Raw genomic sequence first — 22,635 nt, forward strand, 5'->3', positions numbered from 1 at the left:
AATCTACTTGGAAAGCAGAGAAAAAGAAGAGAATTATTGTTTGGTTCAGGTGCAGCTGATCCTATCTTCCCCAAAAATGGTCTCAGTGAGCTGGAAATCTAAAGCCTTCCCTTTAGTCACACATTCATTTGACCTATTCTCCTATTCCTATACTCACTGGCACATGGCACTAGAACTAATCCAGAGATTACAACCATCGAGATCCTGCTCTTTAATCTGTGACCTAAATATCCCTAAATTCATGCTGCAGGACTATCCCTCTTTTGTCTATAGTTATTTCCAATGCGGATCACAATCTCCAACTTACTGACAACCAGAAAAAATGAGTTTTTAAATCTAATCTCTGTTTCCTGTTAGCTAGCCAACCTTCATCCATGCAACTGTTACCTGGTAAACCATAAGCATTTATTTTCTGCAATAATCTTTGATGCTGCACTGTATCAAATATCTTGAGTATAGTATACCCACTGGTTCTCCTTTATCGATAGCATGTTATTTCTTCAACTAACTCCAAAAAATTGGTCAAACGTGATTTTCCTTTCAAAATACCATGTTGGCTTTACCTGATTATCTTGATTTTTTTGTAAGTGCCCTACTGCAACATCTTTAGTAATTGGTTCTAACATTCCATATAAGCTAAATGGCCTGTAGTTTCCTGCTTTGTCTTTTTGAGTAGAAGGATTTACACTTGCTATTTTCCAACCTAATGGAACTGTCCCTGAATCTAGGGATACTTAGTGAACCATTGCTATTAAAGCCATGTTAGAAGTATAATCACAGTATTCTGTTGCCTCCATTTTCCTCCTAGACCAGTATTTTAAATATGTTTCTCTTTAACCAAGGGCTTTGATCTTTTTTTCTTTGTCTAGTTGCCAACCACAAAAAGACTGCAATCCAGCGAGATAAACAGGAAGTGGTAGAAAAGGTTAATGGAAAGGTTCTACATCCTGAGGAAACAAAACAGTGGCCTTCAACAGGGAAGCTGTTGGAATTTTATAATGAAGCTGTGCAGTAACATCAGCTCAGGAATGTACAGCAACGGCGCTTCTTACTGCAGTTTGTCTCACCCATTGTTTATGAAGTGAAGCAATGAATTTAAGAGGAACACGAGGAGCAACTTTTTTTTACACAAAGGTTGGTATCCATGTGGAATGAGTTGCCAGAGGAAATGATTGAGGCAGGTACAATAATAACTTTAAGAGACAGTTGGACAGGTACATGGATTGGAAAGGTTTAGAGGGTTATCGGCCAAATGCTGGTAAATGGGACTAGCTTGAGTGAGGCATCTTGGTTGGCATGGACCAGTTGGGCTGAAGGGCCTGTTTCTGTGCTGCATGACTCAATGAATAACTGAGCAGCAGCAAAGATCCTGCAAAAAAATGCACAATTCATTGTGGGAAAATACAGTTAAATCAACACAGGAGGATAGGACGATAAAGAAGTCATACAGAATGCTTGCCTTCATCAGTCGGGTTATTGAGTATAAAAATTGGTAAATCATGTTGCAGCTGTATAAAAGTTTGGTTAAGCCAGATTTGGGAGCATTATGTCCAGTACTGGTCACCATACTATAGGAAGGATGTGAAGGCTTTGGAGATGGTGCAGAAGAGGTTCACCAGGATTTGCCTGAAATGAAATAAATTAGCTACAGGGCAATTTTCTCTAGAGCAACGGAGGTTGAGGGGCAACCTGATGGAAGTATTTAAGATTATGAGAGGCATACACAAGAAGCATACATTCACCAGAGAGAGAGACCTTGACGTTTGTGAGGATGGCGTACGATAGACTGATATGCTAGGGCACGTCGATGTGAGGAAGGAGGATGTGCTGGAACTATTGAAAAACATTAGGATAGATAAGTCACCAGAGCCGGACGAGATACAGCCAAGGTTATTACGGGAAGCTAGGGAAGAGATTGCTGCACCTTTGGCGATGATCTTTGCGTCCTCACTGGCCACAGATGTAGTGCCAGATGATTGGAGGGTGGCAAATGTTCTTCCTTTGTTTCAGAAAGGAAGTAGGGATAACCCTGGGAATTACAGACCACTGAGTCTTACTTCAGTGGTGGGCAAATTACTGGAGAAGATTCTCAGAGACAGGATTTATGGGCATTTAGAGAAGCATTGGCTGATTAGGGACAGTCGGCATGGCTTTGTGAGGGGCAGGTCGTGCCTCACGAGCCTGACTGACTTCTTTGAGGATGTGATAAAGCACATTGATGAAGGAAGAGCAGTGGATGTGGTGTACATGGATTTTAGTAAGGCGTTTGATAAGGTTCCTCATGGAAGACTTATTCAGAAAGTCAGGAGGCATGGGATCCAGGGAAACTTGGCTGTGTGGATTCAGAATTGGCTCACCCATAGAAGACAGGGTGGTGGTAGATGGAGCATATTCTGCCTGGAGGTTGGTGACCAGTGGTGTTCCGCAGGGATCTGTTCTGGGACCCCTGCTTTTTGTGATTTTTATAAATGACTTGAATGAGGATGTGCAAGGGTGGGTTAGTAAGTTTGCTGATGATGCAAAGGTTGGTGGTGTTGTGGATAGTATAGAAGGTTGTTGTAGATTACAACAGGATATTGATAAAATGCAGAGCAGGGCTGAGAAGTGGCAGATAGAGTTCAACCCGGTTAAGTGTGAAGCGATACACTTCGGGAGACTGAATTCGAAGGCAGAATACAAGGTTAATGGCGGGACTCTTAGCAGTGTGGAGGAACAGAGGGATCTTGGGGTCCACATCCATAGATCCCTGAAGGTTGCCACGCAGGTCGATAGAGTTGTTAAGAAGGCGTATGGAGTGTTGGTCTTCAGTAGTCGGGGTATTGAGTTCAAGAGCCGTAAGGTGATGTTGCAGCTCTATAGAACTCTGGTCAGACCACACTTGGAGTATTGTGTTCAATTCTGGTCACCTCATTATAGAAAGGATGTGGAAGCTTTAGAGAGGGTGGAGAGGAGATTTACCGGGATGTTGCCTGGATTGGAAAGCATGTCTTATGAGGATAGGTTGAGCAAGCTAGGGCTTTTCTCTTTGGAGAGGAGGAGGATGAGGGGCGACTTGATAGAGGTGTACAAGACGATAAGAGGCATAGATCGAGTGGACAGTCAGAGATTTTTTTTCCCAGGGCGACAAAGGCTAACACGAGGGGACATAATTTTAAGGTGATTGGAGGAAGGTATAAGGGGGATGTCAGGGCTAAGTTTTTTTTTCACACAGAGAGTGGTGGGTGTGTGGAACACACTGCCAGCAGAGGTTCTGAGGGCAGATACATGAGGAACATTTAAGAGACTCTTAGATAGACACATGAATGATAGAAAAATAAGGGGCTATGTTGGAGGGAAGGGTTAGATAGATCATAGAGCAAGGTAAAATGTCGGCACAACATTGTGGGCCGAAGGGCCTGTACTGTGCTGTAGTGTTCTATGTTCTAAGGCAGTCAGAGCCTTTTAGTCAGGTAAAAATATCAAATACAAGATGGCATAGATTTAAGGTGAGAAGGGAAAAGTTTAAAGAAGATATGCGAGGCAAGCTTTTCTCCCCCGCAGTGGCAGTTGCCTGGAATGTGCTACCAGGGGAGGTGGTAGAAGTAGATACAATAGTAATGTTTCAGAGTCAGTTGGACAGCACATGAATAGGCTGGGAGTACAGGAATATACACCATGTGCATGGAGATGGGAATAATTTAGATTGGCATCATGGTTGGCCCAAACATGGTGGGCCGAAGGGCCTGTTCCTGCACTGTACTGTTCTATGTTCTATAGTAATCCAGATTGTGGATATAAAGCCAGTAACTTGACCATGAACCCACCATAAACACAACTCCCAATATCCTTGGAGACACAAGAGACTGCAGGTGCTGGAAGAGACCCTAAATCTGGACTTGCGTTTCAGGTCAAGACCCTTTATCAGTCCAAATAAAGGGTTTCGAACCAAAATATTGACAGTCCATTTCCCTCCATAGACCTGCTGAGTTCCTCCAACTTGTGTGCTGCTCCTAATATCCCTTCTTGGTTTGAGAGTATACCTTTATGAAGTATCTTGGCACTTTTTACACTATACATGCCATACAAATGCAAAATGTGAATGACAGCAGAAGGGCAGAAAACTGGTTACCATGTATCACCACATTCACATATCTTCCTCCCTGCATCCACATAGGGTTGACTCCAAGTTTGCAAACCTTTACAGGCTTATGGCTCAAACTCAGTGGAATTAAAATTGTTAAAACCTTCATAGAGAAACCGGGGTCCAAGGAAATTGAACTAAGAAAAGCAAATTAAATCCAATAAATGTTTTGGTCATTAGTTTATACAAAGCAAGGTACAGACAATGGTTTTTATACTAGAGATTGCCTACACTGTAGTTGGCAAGAATATTCCACGAGTTCTTCAGTGATTTTTGGTATCTTTAACACAGATATTACTGCTATTCCTTTGGGATCTGAGACTTTCAGATGAAATGTATTTAAATAAATCCTTGGTGTAACAAGACAATAAAATACTTAAATAGGATCTCCGAATATAATCTGTCTGAATTATGGAAAAGATTTTAAACTATTTCGTAATCTATACATTTTATGCTGGTATTGTTAAATAAGGATTTTGTTGGCAATGCCACAAGCTGAACAATGAGCTGGCACGATGAGTGTTGGAAAGGCAAGACAGATTCCTCAGGTGTAACCACATATCTTCCAATATATAACCACAACACATCCTGTGCAGAGAATAATTTTGAAGGAAATTTCTTTCTTTTGATCCCAGAGTCAATGTGGAACATTCCCACAGCAGTATAGGGAGCACAGATAAACATAATTCACTCTCCTCAAATTCTATCAGTGCTATCTTTGTGATGTGGCTTATGTGCAGAAGGATCTAGGTGAAACCCCTACACAAGATGAAGTGAAGGTTCCTATGGTCAAAATATCTAGTAGCATCTAATCTCCCTTGAAAGCCTGACAGTTGCAAGGGCTGTTTTAATGATTTTTACATTCACAAACTTAGAGATAACCTTAATATCCATGAGGTCCTCAGCATGGAATAAATCTGCATCTCATTCAGCCAAATGTTTCCAGTCACCCCAATCAGTAAAACAGGTATCCCAAGGTGAGCTCAGGGAGGACAGAAACCTCATGCGGAGCAGAAAGGCAAAAGTTCACTTTATCTTGATTTTTAGTAACCTCAATAAGCAGATCTTGCCAGTAATCATCTTATCAACATCTCCTCCCGATCAACACTGTTGCTTATCATCGCTCCCAATAATAAATATAACTATCAGTAAATAAATATTAAGACCTTTTTTTTATCATCCACAGATCATTACACACTCTTTCCAAGCAGACTCTTTGGGACTAGAATGACTTGCTTCCATTCCCCCCCTGTGCTTCGGCAGTGTCTGAAGAGTCCTTTGCAAAAACTGCAGATTGACAGAGCAGGTGAGATGGATGTTTGGGATGCTGTACACTCCTTCTACAGTTTGCGCATGACCTCCCCAGCGAGCCCACTGCATAGAGATGAGGTGCATAGCACCTTCCCGGACACTCCAATTCCATTTTGAGCAAGATGGTCAGAAATTCCTAAGATGTTATACTTTTCCAAGGAGACACTAAGAATACCCTTGAAGGATCTCCTCCGTCCTGGAGATCTCTTCCCAAGATGGTGCTCAAATAGAGTGCTTGTTTTGGAGGTCAAGCATGCATATGGTGTGGCTTGCCCACCACAGTTAACTCAGCATGGGGAGTTAGCCTGGAAGAGAACATTCACATTATCTCACCTATCCTGTCAATGACTTTTGAAGATTTTAAAGACGTCATTGGTGATCTTTCTCCACTGCTTTAGGTTCCTCCTGTCTCTGAAGCATAGAAAGGACAGGGATCACTGCTATTCGGTTGACTATAAGCTTGGTGCTGGGTTTGTCTTGGTGTTCCAACATCCTTTTCTTCAGCTGGCCAAAGGTTGTGCTGGTGCACTGGAGGTGGTAGTCAATTTTGTCATGGACATCTGTCCTTGCTGAAATATGGCTCCCAAGAAATGGGTAGTAGTCTACAATTTTGATGGTCTCATTGTGGACCTTGATTGTCAGGGGACAATGTTGTGTGGTAGAAGTACGTTTTAGACAACGGTTGTTTCTGGATGTTCAAGAGCCACTCTTTCGTATGCTTTAATGAAGGATTCAGTGATGACCTGGAGCAATTTCTGAATGTGCACATACAAAAATTTCTGCTTCTGATAAATTAATGAGGGAAGTTGGGGTGATCTTGGTTCTGGAGTGGAGACAACAAAGTTTCAAACAGTTTTCCACCTGCTCTTTAAATTATCTCCACTCCACTAGAGGTGAGGTGCAATACTGCAGCAAGGAGAATTGAGAAGAGGGGCTGGTATAATAACAATCTTTGATTCATCCAATCTGCACTGGGATTGAATCTGTAGTAGACCTGTTGATTAGGATCACAGCTTGTATGTCATTGCAAAGCATGTGCAGAATGGTCTGCTGAGACAGACACATTTCAGAAGGATTCTTCGCACTTTCTGTGCACCAATGACTGAACACTGGTTCTGTATTAAAATGAGCTAATGGTTATGAGAATTTTGCATCTCCCACAGCAGCAAGTGCTGAAATCCCAGACTAACTCATTGCTAAAATCAAAACTAACTTCAAGGAGATGGTATTCATCTTCCAGCTTGCCCTTCCAAAGTACAACTACTACCTTGCTTCCTGAATTGGCCCTCTCTTGCCTGTCATATCTCACTCAGGGCATTAATATCAACACTGGAGCATCTGAGTTCCCAGGTAATGACAGGAGATGACTGTTGAGTTTGTCCATAAAGATCCTGATGTTTCAGATCTTGAATGCATTTTGAGGAGTGGAAGATGCATGTGTTTGATGTTTTTTTATATAAAATGGGGTGGCTGTTGTACATCAGATACGATACTTCTGGCAGAACAAGGTCTTGATCCTATGGCAAGTCAACTGGAAACCAAACTCTACTGCATGACTTAACATGCATTCATACACAGACATACATAAAGATGTATGCTCACATTCCAGCTGATGCACAATGACCTCACGCACAGATAAACAGGCACACACTTGCATGATCTTGCGTCCCCCCTCAACAACCCCTCTCAGTACCCCCTCCCTCTAATCTTCCTCACTCTGTCCTTCCTTCCATTCAGCCCCCTTCCCTTTCTCTTGTTCTAATCCCCTGTTCACCCTCTCTCCCCTATCCAGCCCCATTTTTCTCAACAGAGCCACCACCCTATTGCCAGCTGCCCTGTGTCATCCAAGACATTTTTCACTATGTGAATAAACAAGGCTCAAGACACTGGAAAAATACATACAAAGCTGCCTCTGCAAAATCTTCCAAATTCATTATAATAAGCAAATCAAGATCTGTAACTCCTCCCAGGTCAAAACTCCCAGCGCTGAGGCCCTAGTTACACTCAGTCAGGCACATTGGACACGCCACATTTTTGGATTACCAGACTCGTAATCCAAGCTCTGTCACAGGATGAGGTTATGAGAAGGTTCAAGGATGTACTCAAAGCCTCCTTAAAGATATGCAACATTTCCACTGACTCATGACCAGGATGACCTGGAATCCGAGCTTCAAACACTGCGGCACATCAGGAAGGGGGAGAGTTACCTGGACACTGTGTTTCAGGAGGCTATTATGCCCACTACATTAACTGCTTCAAATTTGGTCCGTGGTTAGGGATAAGAGCGTGTGATCATGAGTGAGGCACGTAGGGGAATCCAAGATGTAGTGCCGGAGGAGCCTCAGCCCTTGATCTTGTCCAACAGGTCTGAGATTCTTGCTGCCTGTGTGGATGAGAGTGGGGGCTATAGGAAGGATGAGCAACCTAATTCTGGCACCGGGTTTCAGGGAGCCATTCAAGAGGGGGGAAAGAAAAGAAATATAGTTTTAATTGGGGATAGTATAGTTAGGGGAATAGACACAATTCTTTGTTTCGAGAATCCTGAAGGCTTTGTTCCCTGCCTGGTGCCCGGGTTCAGGGCATCTCATCTGACCTGCAGAGATATGTGGAGTTGGGGGGGGGGGGGGGGGGGGGGGGGATCCAGTTGTCGTGGTCCAAGTGGGTACCAACGCCATAGATAGAACAAGGAAGGAGGTTCTGCTAAGGGAATTTGAGCAGCTAGGGACTAAATTGAAAAGCAGAACCAAAATGGTAATTATCTCTGGATTGCTACCTGAGCCACATGCAAATTTGCACGGGGTCAATAAGATCAGAGAGTTAAATGCATGGCTCAAAGATCGGCATGGGAGAAGTGGGTTTGAATTCGTAGGACATTGGCACCAGTATTGTGGAAGGAGGGAGCTGTTCCGATGGGACGGGTTCCACTTGAACCATGCTGGGACTAGGGTCCTGGCAAATTGCATAACTAGGGCTGTGGATAGGGCATTAAACTAAATAGTAGGGGGGTGGGCTCAACAGATTGGAAAAGTATGGATAAAGTAAAAGGGAAGGAGAGTGCAGGAGACGTTACTGAAGTCTCCAGAATAAAAAACAAGACAGAAAGTTTAGAAAGGGATAAAAATTTAACTTCAGGCAATATGGAGACAAATTTGAGAAGATGGATGGTGAATTCGGAATAGAAGGTGTTATATTTGAATGCACGCAGCATAAGAAACAAGGTAGGTGAGCTTATAGCGCAGTTAGAAATTGGCAGGTCCGACGTGGGCATCATAGAGTCATGGCTGAAAGAAGATCACAGCTGGGAGCTAAACATCCAAGGATACACATCCTATTGAAAAGACAGGCAGGTGGGCAAAGGGGGTGGGGTGGCTTTGTTGGTAAAAAATTAAATCAAATCCTTAGCAAGAAATGACATAGGATCAGAAGATGTAGAACCCTTGTGGGTAAAGTTAAGAAACTGCAAGGGTAAAAAGACCCTGATGGGAGTTGTATACAGGCCTCCAAACAGTAGCCAGGATGTGGGGTACAAATTACAATAGGAAATAGACAAGGCATGCAAGGAAGACAATGTTACAGTGGTCATGGGGGACTTCAATATGCAGGTAGACTGGGAAAATCAGGTTGCTACTGGATCCCAAGAGAAGGAATTTGTAGAATGCCTACAAGATGGCTTTTTAGAGCAGCTTGTGGTCAAGCCCACTAGGGAAAAGGCAATTCTGGATTTGGTGTTGTGCAATGAACCAGATTTGATCATAATATGATAGAAGTTACCCCGCAGCTTGAGAGAGAGAAGCTAAAATCAGATGTATCGGTATTACAGTTGAGTAAAGGTAACTACAGAGGCATGAGAGAGGAACTGGCCAAAACTGATCGTAAGGGGACCCTAGCAGGAATTATGGTAGAGCAGCAATGGCAGGAGTTTCTGGGAGTAATTCGGAAGACACAGAATCATTTCATCCCAAAGAAGCAGCATTCTAAAGGGAGGATGAGGCAACCATGGCTGACAAGGAAAGTCAAAGACAACATAAAAGCAGAAGAGAGGGCAGACAATATTGCAAAAATTAGCAGGAAGCTAGAGGATTGGGAAACTTTTAAAAACCAACAGAAGGCAACTAAAAAAGCAATACAGGGAGAAAAGATGAAATATGAATGCAAGCTAACCAATAATATAAAAGAGGATACAAAAAGTTTTTTCATATATAAAACTAAAAGGGAGGCAAGAGTGAACATTGGACTGCTGAAAAATGATGCTGGAGAAGAAGTAATGGGGAACAAAGAAATGGCAGATGAACTGAATATGTATTTTGCGTCAGTCTTCACTGTAGAAGACACCAGCAACATGCCAGAAATTCGAGAGAGTCAGGGGGCAGAAGTGAGTGTAATCGCTATTACTAAGGAGAAGGTGCTTGGGAAGCTGAAAGGTCTGAAGGTGGATAAGTCACCTGGACCGGATGGACTACACCCCAGAGTTCTGAAAGAGGTAGCTGAAGAGAATGTGGAGGCATTAGTAGTGATCTTTCAAGAATCACTAGAGTCAGGAATGGTTCCGGAGGACTGGAAAATTACAAATGTCACTCCACTCTTTAAGAAGGGAAGGGAGGCAAAAGACAGGAAATTATAGGCCAGTTAGCCTGACTTCAGTGTTAAAAAGTCCATTATTAAAAGTGAGGTTTCGGTGTACTTGGAGGCACATGATAAAATAGGCCAAAGTCAGCATGGTTTCCTTAAATGGAGATCTTGCCTGACAAAGCTGTTGGAATTCTTTGAGGAAGTAATAGGCAGGATAGACAAAGCAGAGTCAGTGGATGTCATTTACTTGGATTTTCAGAAGGCCTTTGACAAGGTGCCACACATGAAGCTGCTAAACAAGATAGGAGCCCATGGTATTAAAGGAAAGGTACTTACTAGCATGGATAGAAGATTGGCTGACTGACAGAAGGCAAAAAGTGGGAATAAAGGGGGCCTTTTCTGGTTGGCTGCCTAATGGTATTCCCCAGGGGACTGTATTGGCTCCACCACTTTTCACATTATATGTTAATGATCTGGATGACGGAATTGATAGCTTTGCAGCCAAGTTTGCAGATGATAATCAGAGAGGTAGAGGGGCAGGTAGTGTTGAGGAAGCAGGGAGTCTGCAGGACTTGGACAGGTTGCAAGAATGGGCAAGGAAGTGGCAGATGGAATACAGTGTTGGGAAGTGTACGGTCATGCACTTTGGTAGAAGGAATAAAGGCGCAGACTTTTTTCTAAATGGAGAGAGAATTCGGAGGTGCAAAGAGACTTGGGAGTCCTAGTGCAGGATCCCCTAAAGGTTGACTTACAGGTTGAGTCAGTAGTCATGAAGGCATATGCAATGTTAGCATTCATTTCAAGAGGACTAGAATATAAAGGGTGCAATGCTGAGGCTTTATAAGGCATTGGTCAGACCACATTTGGAGTATTGTCAGCAATTTTGGGCCCCATATCTAAGGAAGGACGTGCTGGCATTGGAGAGGGTCCAGAGGTTTATGAGAATGACCCCAGGGATGAAAGGGTTAACATGAGGAGCATTTGATGGCTCTGGAGTTTAGAAGAATGAGAGGGGATCTCATTGAAACCTACCGAATATTGAAAGGCCTGGATAGAGTGGACGTGGAGAGGATGTTTCCAGTAGTGGGAGAGTCTAGGACCAGAGGGCACAGCCTCAGAATAAAAGGACGTCCCTTTAGAACAGAGATGAGGAGGAATTTCTTTAGCCAGAGGGTGGTGAATCTGTGGAATACATTGGCTGTGGAGGCCAAGTCATTGGGTATACTTAAAGCAGAGGCTGATAGGTTCTTGATTAGTAAGGGTGTCAAAGGTTATGGGGAGGAGGCAGGAGAATGGGGTTTAGAGGGAAAAATAAATCAGCTTTGATCGAATGGAGCAGACTTGGTGGGCTGAATGGCCTAATTCTGCTCCCTATGTCTTATAGTCTCATAAATGAGGAGCATTCAGGATGTTACCGAGGACCTCAAGGCCATGCATCTGGAGCACACAGAAACCCTGCACCAGCAGCAGACTCTCTCAAAAACTACCCATCCACCCACTGCATCTAATGAACAATCTACAATGCCCTTATCAGCCACCTCAGAACCCACAACACCAGACTGGAAGCAGGTCACCTTTGATCCCATGGGACTGGCTAAGAACCAAAGCTCAACACCAAACATCACAAGAAAACAGCGGAAAAAAGAACTTTCGGCTTCAAAAATATCTTTTACAACCTCAGAAAAGCCCACTTCTGCCATTGAAATGATAACTGTTTTCATGAGTAGTCACTGCTGCAATTCAGAAGGTAAAGTATCAAATTGTTTTGCAGCAAAATCCTTCAAACAGCAATGAAATAAATGACCAGATCATTTCCTACATTAAGTGTTAGTTCTGCAATATATATTGGCCAGGACAATTTTGTTCTTCAGAAACTAATAAACCACTGTTAACTGTACCTCTCATTACAAAAAAACAAAAACAATCAGAGGTCCTTTTTATAGATTAACAGAGTCCAAAGCCAGGATTTACTCTAGGATCTTTCTGGTGAGTATAGGTGGGGCTTGAGGTTTTTGATTTTAACCAATAAATACAGGGGGAAAGAAAATTCTCCATCCCTGTCCTTCAGCTGCACTGTCCCAGATTTTACTTGCAACATGAGTAAACGAAGCTCCCATGAAAACACAGCTACCATCACTGAGTGTAAAGAACAAACTTCAGTTTATAAAAGTGGCTTCATGATCTCAGAAAGGCATTTGGAAAAAGTGTTTATTTATTTTTGGCTGATAAATACCCACACTATGCAGAATTTACATTTTGCTTTCAGAATGCCACATATCACTTTTAGAACTCACACTTAGTACACCAACCAATCCCATTTGTCTATGGAATGGGCTAATCAGAAAACTTCAAAGAGCGCAAGCACAGAAAAAAAAAGGACAAAAGATATACATAAAGATGTGAAAAAAAATGAAATAATTTCACTGAAATAATGCTTATGGGAAAGACTGATCAGTCTGTTAATATTGCAGAATTGTCATTTCTGTGGTCACCAGCAAAACCATCTGTCAGGTTTCCAGAATAACAACTCACTGCATTACATATGAAATTTTTAAAATCCAGTATCAACCTAGAGAACAGCACACATGTCATTAACAGAACTCTAACTAAAAGGAAAAAAACGCCTCAGGAAGAGGATGCCACTCATGAATTTGGCTGAGCAGGAACCACACTGAATTAAGGATTTGGGTTCTTTGGTGCGTCCTTTCCCAAAAGTAGTCCTCTGCGACAAGTTTTACAACTTGTATTTGCCGGAGGATTTTGAAAATGATTTTGTGATGAATTGTAAGTATGGCTAATGATTAACAAAAAAGATGAAAGCCCTGATATACATGACAATCCAGTCGTGTGTCCTGTTTATATTCTATGACGAAAGAATGAAAATGAGTGGAATATTGTAATGCCTGATGTGGAAATTGTGCAAGTATGCAAATCCCGATATCTAGCAACACAACTTGCAAAAGGCCTCAACACAGAGCGTTCATTGCGACTCTACAACACAGAAACAGGCCCTTCAGCCCACAACATCCATGCCAATCATCAGAAAAGTACTCATTTATACTAATCCCACTTGGTCCATAGTCTTCTATGTCATGGCAATTCAAGTGCTCATCCAGACACTTCTTAAATGTTGTCAGAGTACCTTGCCCCACCACGTTCTCAGGTATTTTCAGATCCGAACCATTTCCCTGGGTGAAAAAAAAATGTTCTCAGATCCCTCTTACCCCTCACCTTAAACCTATACTCTTTGGTTTTAGATGTCTCTGTTACGGAGAAAAGTTTTTCACAATCCATCAGTACCTCTATCCAGTCTTTCCTCTGTTTCAAGAAAAACAAAGCCGACCCAGACAGTCTCTCCTCGTAACTGAAACATTCTATCCCAGACAACATATTGGAAAATCACTGCATCCTCTCCAATGCAATCATCTCTTTCCTGTATAGTAGTGACCAGAACTGCACACAATACTTGTGCTGTGGCCAAACCAACATTTTATAAAGTTGTACCATTATCTCCATGCTCTTATATTCTATGGCCCAGCTAATGAAGGCAAGCTTCCCATATATCTGCTTCAGCACCTTATCTACCTATGCTACCTTTAGGGATGTATGGATTTTGTTCCACTATACTCCCTAGGGACCTACCATTCACGATGTTTGTTCTACCCTTATTCAACCTCCTAAGATGCATCGCTTCGCATTCATCAGGATTAAATTCCATCTGCCATTGCTTTGTTCAACTTACCAGCTGATTCATATGGTTTTGCAACCTAAGATTACCCTCCTCAGTATCAACAACACCACTAATTTTTGTGTCATCTGCAAACTTACTAATCATACCCCTACATTCACATACGTCATCAACACGTATATAAGAAAAGGGTCCCAGCACCAATCCCTGTGATGCACCACTGCTGACGTATAGCTTGACTCAAGTTTCTTCAGTTCTCAAAGTTAATCAACTTTGTTGAACATTTAAAAATGAGAGAAATATCTCCAAACTGAACCCTATAATAAATACTGAAAAATTCCTGCCTTAGTATATGTCATTAATTCCTCCAAAGGACAATCCTTCTAAAATTTATTCTGAAGAATACCTTGACAATTGAGTAAGCAGTCCCTAATCTGAGGTACATTCAATAAAACAATAAGGGATTGGTGCTAAGAGATTCACCATGTCAACCTGAGTACTAAAGACAGTGCTACATCCTAGTCACAATGATATCTAATGGCCATTTACATGTAGGTTCTTTCTGACTACTTCCACACATTAGTGTTTACCACCAGTGGTACAAAAATCAAAATGTTGTCATTTTCAGTGGTGAGGCTCAGCACTCACCTGCTCACACACCTCTTCTAGGTCTCAAGATCTGTGGGCTCAGTCCACTGAATCTAAGCCTCAGATGGATGAACACCACAGAACTAACTTTTGCATGCAAATATCTGACAAAACCCCAAGCAAAACATTGATGTTCTTGCAAAACAAGAGGAAAGCGTTGTTAGTGAGCTGCCAACAAAAGCTGTTGCCCACACGCGGGGGTTTGAGTGTGAACTTCCTTACTCGACGAGAGCCACAGAGACAACATTGATCTGCGTACTGTAAAAGTAGAGAGATTTGGAGTGAATGAAGAGCAGCTTTGAGCATTGTTTGGTCTATTGTTGCTGTTAGGTCCTGTCCTGTACAGTAGGCCTAGTTGTAAATACTTGTGCATTTTAATTTTATTTAACTAAATTATGCTCATGTTCTCATTCCAAAACACACTGAGAGAACAATTGGAATGCAGGTTGCTCCTCCACATTACCTCTTACAAATTGCTCTGTAAAGTTTGTAAACTACTCTGATTGTAGCACTGGTCCCAAACAAAGACCACATTTTGACATGTTTGGGCTCCCAGCAATACAACAGGAGCTGCATACTAGAAAGTGAATCATCTCACTTGAAGTTCTTTGTGATCTCTCCAGATGCTAAGATGTGTAACATTCTTCCTCACCAGAACCACTTAAACAATCAGTGTGCATTGCAATAAATGCACAAAGACCCTCAGAGTGAAGCCTATGCACTCTCTACACATCCCCCTTCCTCTCTCTCTTAGTTATGGATAAAACAACTGGCCCCCAAATGCCCTGGCACCCATGTTTCACCCACAAAAGCAATGGCCAGAGATGCAGCCAGAATAATGCTCACATCTCTTTGCAGCCTGAGCCCCCTCTTTACACCCCGGTGATGACCTGCCTTAGATATCTTATTGCATGGCAGCATAGAGGCATCAGTGGTACCTTCACTGCCGTTGCCCATGGTAACGGTGCCCCCCCTCCTCAAAATCTGAGGGCACCATTCCCGAGGCAACACCATGCTGGCACCCGGGACGAACGGCAGCCTTCGTCCTCTGGATCACGGGCCAGCAGGGATCACGGGCAGTTCCCGGGCCTGGAGACCAGGCCTCGGCCTTTCTCTCCCACCAACCCCCCCCCCCCCCCCCCCCCGGAATGTAGAAGCGGAGCCAGGCCGCACAGCCTCAGGCTCTCCCGTCCTACTGCTACCCAGCGCAATCTGGGTCGCCCACACCACCAGCCCGGCAGCAAAGCACCCTGGAACTATCACTGGAGGACGCCCAGCGCACGGTGCCGCCCGACCCGCAGGGGCCGGCGGCGGGACTTACCGTGCGAGAGAAGCCGGATCCGGGGCCACGGCGGAGACACGGTCACAAAATGGCGGCGGCTCGGCGAAGAATGGACAACAGTGCGGCCGGTGGCAGCGCTGGGGACTGCAGCACGGCTCTACCCCGCCGCCTTTGGCGGTGCTGGGGACTGCAGTCCGGGAGCTGCGGCACGGCTCTACCCCGCCGCCTATGGCAGTGCTGGGGACTGCAGTCCGGGAGCTGCGGCACGGCTCTACCCCGCCACCTGTGGCAGTGCTGGGGACTGCAGCACGGCTCTACCCCGCCGCCTTTGGCGGTGCTGGGGACTGCAGTCCGGGAGCTGCGGCACGGCTCTACCCCGCCACCTGTGGCATTGCTGGGGACTGCAGCACGGCTCTACCCCGCCGCCTTTGGCGGTGCTGGGGACTGCAGTCCGGGAGCTGCGGCACGGCTCTACCCCGCCACCTGTGGCATTGCTGGGGACTGCAGCACGGCTCTACCCCGCCGCCTTTGGCGGTGCTGGGGACTGCAGTCCGGGAGCTGCGGCACGGCTCTACCCCGCCACCTGTGGCATTGCTGGGGACTGCAGCACGGCTCTACCCCGCCGCCTTTGGCGGTGCTGGGGACTGCAATCCGGGAGCTGCGGCACGGCTCTACCCCGCCGCCAGTGGCAGCGCTGGGGACTGCAGCACGGCTCTACCCCGCCGCCTGTGGCAGTGCTGGGGACTGCAGCGCGGCTCTACCCCGCCGCCTGCTGCAGAACAGGGAACAGCAGTCCAGCAACACATGGATGTTCTTGCCACTTGCGGCAACACTGGGTGCTGCTGTGCCGCCACTGGACGGCACCCCTTCACTTTGGGAGCGGAGTGCATCAGAGATGCCTCATGTCCAGGCAGGCGTGGAGCCGTTCCTTGTGTCTTCTTCAGAGGATATGAAACAAGAAATGCTAGAGACACTCAGGAAGTCAGGCAGCACCTAAAGGAGTGTTTCATTGTCCAGATGAAGAGGCTCGACCCGAAATGTCGACCTGCTGCCTGACCCGCTGAGTTCCTGCAGCGTTTTGTGTGTTGCCCCAATGTTTCATTTATTGATGTTGTTCTTCAGAGGAGATTGACCTTGCATGGAGCTCACCCTCTCAGCTTACACTGAAGATGTTCCCCTCGTTCATACAGACGCTGCGCAAGGCTGCGTCTGGCATGGACATCCATTGGGGGACATGTTCTGGACTCCTGGTAATTTATTTTGGATTCTCTGCTGGAGGAGATGAGATAATTTGCGTGCACCTCTTCTCTCTGGGAGTCTAACAGAGCTTTACCAAGGAAGCTGGAGCCAAGCACTGGTCATAAACCAACTGGTTGTGCTACTGGTTGGTCATCTTGGTCCCACCCTCTGCCCTTACTGCCAAGATCCAAAAGCTCATGAATTTCTTCTTGGTCAAGAGGAAACACTGGGTCTCTGCCACAGTTCTGTATCTCCTGATTAAGATACGATATCTTTATTGGTCACATGTACATCGAAACACACAGTGAAATACATCTTTTGCGTAGAGTGCTCTGGGAGCAGCCACGCTTCTGGCGCCAACATAACATGCCCACAACTTCCTAACCCGTACGTGTTTGGAATGTGGGAGGAAACCGGAGCACCCGTTTCCATTTATCTAATCCCCAAAATGTAGTACAAGGCACCAAAAAAACACTATCAGACAAAAATGTTGAGGTGACGTGATATTGGGCAGATGAAGTAAGTTTTGAAGAGCATCATAAAAGGGTAAAGAGATATTGGTAATTTAAGATAAGATAAGATAAGATTTCTTTATTAATCACATATACATTGAAACACACAGCGAAATGCATCTTTTTTGCATAGAGTGTTCAGGGGGCAGCCCGCAAGTGTCTCCACACTTCCGGAGCCAACATAGCATGCCCACAACTTCCTAACCCGTACGCCTTTGGAATGTGGGAGGAAACCGGAGCAGCCGGAGGAAACCCATGCAGACACGGGGAGAGCGTACAAACTCTTTACAGACAGCGGCTGGAATTGAACCCGGGTCGCTGGCGCTGTAATAAAGTTACACTAACTGCTACATTACCGTGCTATGTCATATGTACCAAGATACAGTGAATCCAAACAGATTATTCCAGGTAGTACCAAGAGAAAATGAAACAAAATGCAGAGTATCGTGTTACAGTTACAGAGAAGGTGCAGTGCAGGTAAACAAATAAAATGCAAGGGTCATGCTGAGGTAGGCTGAGAGATCAAGAGTTCACCTTTATTGTATGAGAGGTCCATTCAAGAGTCTTATAACAGTGAGACAGAAGCTGTCCCTGAGCCTGATGGTATATGTTCTCAAGCTTTTGTATCTTCTGCCTGATGGGAGGGGGGAGAAGAGAGAATGCCTGAGGTGGAGGGGGGTCCTTGATTATGTTGATTGCTTTCCCAAGGAAGTGTAGACGGAGTGAATGAGGGGAGGCTGGATTTGGTGATCGACCAGGCTGCATTCACAACTCTCTGCAGTTTCTTGGGGTCTTGGGCAAAGTAGTTGCGGTACCAAACTGTGATGCATCTGGATAGGATGTTTTCTGTGGATCAATGGGGAAGAGGAGATGTCTAGAGAGAGAATTTGGAGTGTGGGCTTTGATTGGTTGAAAGCACAGATACCAACAGTGGTGTCAAAGGGATTCATGAGACAGCAAAGATAGTAACAGGACCCCGTACCTAAATATTAACGGTGAGCCTGAGTAAAGGGGCTTCCTCATGGGAATGTATAAACGTTGTATGTTTCTGTTCACCTGATTGGAAGGTTGGTGCTAAAGGGAAAATGTGAGCCAGAAACCAGCTGACACCAGGAACAATGTGTAGTCAAGGGCCAAACGATGGCACATGTGGAGGCATGTGATGGTATAAGTGCAGCAGACTGACAGGCAGAGAAGAGATAGGCAAGGGCACTCATACAGGAACAGTTGCCCAAACATACCTGGTCCGACATGTGATAAAGGTGAACATGGAGAAGAAAACCAGAGAGAAATTCCCCATGGGGATAAGAAACACAAACCTGTAAAATAAGGGACCAGAAGGAGAAAGTCACAGTCGAGTTTACATGTGTGCACAGGTGCAATGAAAAACTTACTTGCAGCAGCATCACAGGCACATAAGAGGAAGGTGCAAGGATAACAGAAGAATTGGCACAGAACAAGGCAAAGTAGCCTGTGGACCAAGTGCTCATAAATGGGATCAATGTTGATGGATAGTTGGTGATAGCATCGACGTGGTGGGCCAAAGGGCCTCCTTCTGCGCTGATGATTCTATGACAATGAAGATGAGAGTGCTGCACAATTTGGTCTTCAGTGTCAAACAATTAATGTCCTGTGAACTACTGCATAGTCGGTAACGTAACCTCTGTCTGTTGCCAATTGTGTCATTACAGCCAATTACTGCCAAGGATCAGACCTTGGAGAGACTGTTTAGAACCGTAGATAAACAGGAGCCACTCAGCCCTTCAAGCCTCCCTCACCATTCAATACTACCCTCTGTCTCAACACCATACCCCCGCTCTCCTCATGCCCCTTGGCGATATTTATGTCTAGAAATCTGTTTAGTTCTTTCTTAAATATTCTTAGTGACTTGGCCTTCACAGTTTTCAATGCTAGAAAATGCCACAGGTTCACTGCTCTCTGAGTAAAGACATTTCTCCTCATCTCAGTCTGGAATGTATTACCACATATCCTCAGACTTGACCACAGGTTCCAGACTCTTCACCTCCACGCGTACAACCCAGCCAGGGGAAACATCCACCCCACACCCAGCCTGTCAGGTCCCTTCAGAACTTTGGAAAATTGGTTTATCATTGTCACATGTACAGTGAAAAACTTTGTTCTGCATGCCGTCCATACAGATCATTTCATCACATCAGTGCGTTGAGGTAGTACAAAGGAAAACAATAACAGAATGCAGAATAAAGTGTCACAGCTACAGAGAAAGTGCAGTGCAGACAGACAATAAGGTGCAAGGCCATGACAAGGTAGATTGTGAGGTCAAGATTCTTGTGCATTTTGGTGACATCTCTCCTCCTTCTAAACTTTGGCGAATACAGGCCAATCTCTCCTCATACGACAGTCCCAACATCCCTGGAATCATTAATATTTCAGGTTTAAGACCCTTCATCAGAACTGGATGACCCCGGGAATCAGTCTGCTGAACTGTTGCATTCCCGTTGGTTTATCCGTTGGTTTATCCTTACGCAAGGAGACCAAAACTGTGTCCAATGTTCCAGGTTGTGGATCAGAGGACCGAAATGCAATGTGAGTCTGTTTCTCAGCAGGTTCCAGATTAGAAGAGATTGCAGAGGGGCTGAAGTTATGAAAGGATTTCAAAGCAAGGGAGAGAATCTTCAAATCAGAGCTAATAAAACAGAAGATGCTGGAGCTACTCAGTGGGACAGGCAGCATCTGTGGAAAGAGAAACAGTTAGTGTTTCAGGTCTGGGACCCTACGTCAGAACTGGGAAAGAGAGAAACTTTCAGTAGCAGGCAAGGTGGGAGAGGGATAGGTCGAAATAAAAGGGAATACCTCTGACACGGTGAGACCAAGTGGGTTATTGCGGCAGTTAGAAACCCATTATGCTTCTTGTGGGTATTATGTATTGCCAACAGCAGGGCTGTGGGACATGTCCAGCAGGCCAGACTTTACCAATAGAAAGAGAAAAACTGAGCCAAATGATGACAGGCAGAAATAGCTGATTCTAATACAGTCAGAAAGAAAGAGTGAGTTGCCTGAGGTTTAGAGAATTCAATACTGACTCTGAAAGGCTGCAAAGGTGAGGCGTTGTCCCTCGAGATTGCATTGGGTCTTGTAACAGTGCAGGAGGCCACAGGTAGGGAGGTCAGAGGGTGTAGTCTGGTCATTGAAAGTGACAGGCAATGGGAAGCTTGGGGTCACTCCTGCCGACTGAACGCGGGTGCTCCGCAAGGCGATTACTCAGTCTGTGTTTGGTTTCTTCAATGTAGAGGAGAGCATGTTGTGAGTACTGAATGGAGTAGCCTAGACTGGGGTGCTGATAAATTGTAAGTCTAATTGTGTGCAGTGGTGTTACACCAACAGGGTTGGTTGGGAGTTGGAAGGCTGGCTGCAATGTATTGAATTAGGGGTAGAGTGAGTGAGGCCAGCTAAGAGTGCACTGGAATAGCTCAGTCTCCAGGTAACGAAGAATAAGCTGCAGCAGATGAGCTGAGGCAGGGTGCTACAGAGGTGGAGGTCGTGATGCAGAGGAGGTGAGGTTCGAAGTTGACCTCGGGTTTAAGTAGGTAGCTAAGGTTAGCAGCAATGATAATACGCGGAGACTGAGAGAAGCAGACAGAGGCAGAGTCCCAGGCAGACGCAGTGGGACGCGGTGGCTGGGGAGGGACAGGCTCGGTGACAGAGCATTTCCAGTTTTCACACTTGGAGTCTTCCCCAGACTGAGTGATCCTCCGGATAAGCAATGTTTACAGGGAAACAGACCCAAGGGAAGGAGGAAGGGAAACATCGTTCCACAGACACACACACAGAGGACGTGTCTGTGTAAAAGGGGATCGAGAGGAAGACAGGCAACAAAAGATATCCTCACCTGAACCAGTGAGAGGACACAAAGATGTAAGGCAGAATGCCCCTTCCTACATCGCTGAGATTGTTGGTATTGCCATCCATGTGTGCTTCTATTCAATTCTCTCTCTGCCTGTCCCACAGCCTGTACCACTGCCTGGGTCTCTGTCTGTTTCCCTTTCTGTACCTACTTTTGTCTCTATGCCTCTGCCTGAGTCTGCATCTCTGCCTCTGTCTGCTTCTCTCAGTCTCTGCATATTATCATTGCTGCTACTTTAAGGCCTGAACTTCCCGAAATTCCCCTTGCTGTTCCCCATCCATTCCCCTCCGTGGGCTGCCACAGTTGGCTTCACTTAGGATACCCTTTCTAATTCCCGTGGGTCACCGTGAAAACATCAGAGTGAAGCCGTTTTATTGGATGTGACTCCTTCCTGACACAGGAGATGATGCCAGATCATTGACTAGGATGTCATTGCAGTTTTGAGCATTTAATCCAGGCTCACGTTGAACACTTTCTAGTGAACACTGCAATGTCAAAGGGTGCTCGCTTGATCCTGTGCTTCAGCCTAACCCTAATGCAATTCAAAGAGCAAAGTGGTGGCAGGCATCTCTTTGCTGCAACCTCGCTGTTGAACCAATTGCACTAGTGAAGAGGTACAAAATGTCGTAGAGTCATAGAGAGGCACAGCATGGAAACAGGCCCTTCGGCCCACTGAATCCGTGCTATCAACCACCCACTTACACCAATCCTACACTAATCCCATTAGTCATAGAGTCATACAGCACAGAAACAGACCCTTTGGTCCAACTCATCCATCCCGACCAAGATGCCCATTCTCTAGTCCCATTCTCTGCACATTTCCATTAATTTCCCCCAGATTCTGCCCCTTGCCTACACACTAGGGACAAATCACAGCGGCCAATTAACCCACCAACCTGCACATCTTTGGGATGTGGGAGGAGACCGGAGCACCCGGGGGAAACCCACATGGTCATGGGGAGAACGTGCAGACTCCGCACAGACAGCACCAGAGGTCAGGATTGAACCCGGGTCTCTGGCACTGTGAGGCAGTGGCTCTACCCGCTGCGCCACCGTGCTGCCCTATAATGTGCCTGAGGTCAGCTCCTTTACTTCGATCAGGTGGGTCCTGTAACCTCCCATATCACAGATGTATATTTAATCATGCATTCCAACTAAAACGATCTTACTAACACGGCTCCCATCGTTTGTTATGGTTTCTCACTTTGCACACGGTGGAAAAGATCAGCAATCTGCTGTGTTAAACCACTGAGAGAGCACCTTGGGCCTCACCACACTAATCTCCCGAATTGGAGATGATCAACACGGCACTCATCCTCTGTAAAGAGATTAACAAAGACGTCATCACAATCTCTGCCACATTTGAACAATGAATGTGATTGA

General features: G+C 45.2%; 1 protein-coding gene and 1 long non-coding RNA gene across 2 annotated transcripts in view; one reads left to right on the forward strand and one right to left on the reverse strand.

Moving 5' to 3' along the window:
* Nucleotides 1-15,739, reverse strand: part of cnot3a (CCR4-NOT transcription complex, subunit 3a) — a 101,912-nt gene extending 86,173 nt beyond the window's left edge. The window contains exon 1 of the mRNA XM_052043025.1: nt 15,658-15,739. The gene's annotated coding sequence lies outside the window, so the exon portion shown is untranslated. The remainder of the gene's footprint in view (nt 1-15,657) is intronic.
* LOC127585509 (uncharacterized) lies at nt 989-11,992 on the forward strand. Its single transcript, XR_007958515.1, has 3 exons — nt 989-1,134; nt 5,307-5,426; nt 11,385-11,992. It is a non-coding gene; the product is annotated as an uncharacterized LOC127585509 (long non-coding RNA).
* Nucleotides 15,740-22,635: the final 6,896 nt, after the last annotated feature.

Source organism: Pristis pectinata, chromosome 33 (genome assembly GCF_009764475.1).
Source record: "Pristis pectinata isolate sPriPec2 chromosome 33, sPriPec2.1.pri, whole genome shotgun sequence".
NCBI lineage: Eukaryota > Metazoa > Chordata > Chondrichthyes > Rhinopristiformes > Pristidae > Pristis > Pristis pectinata.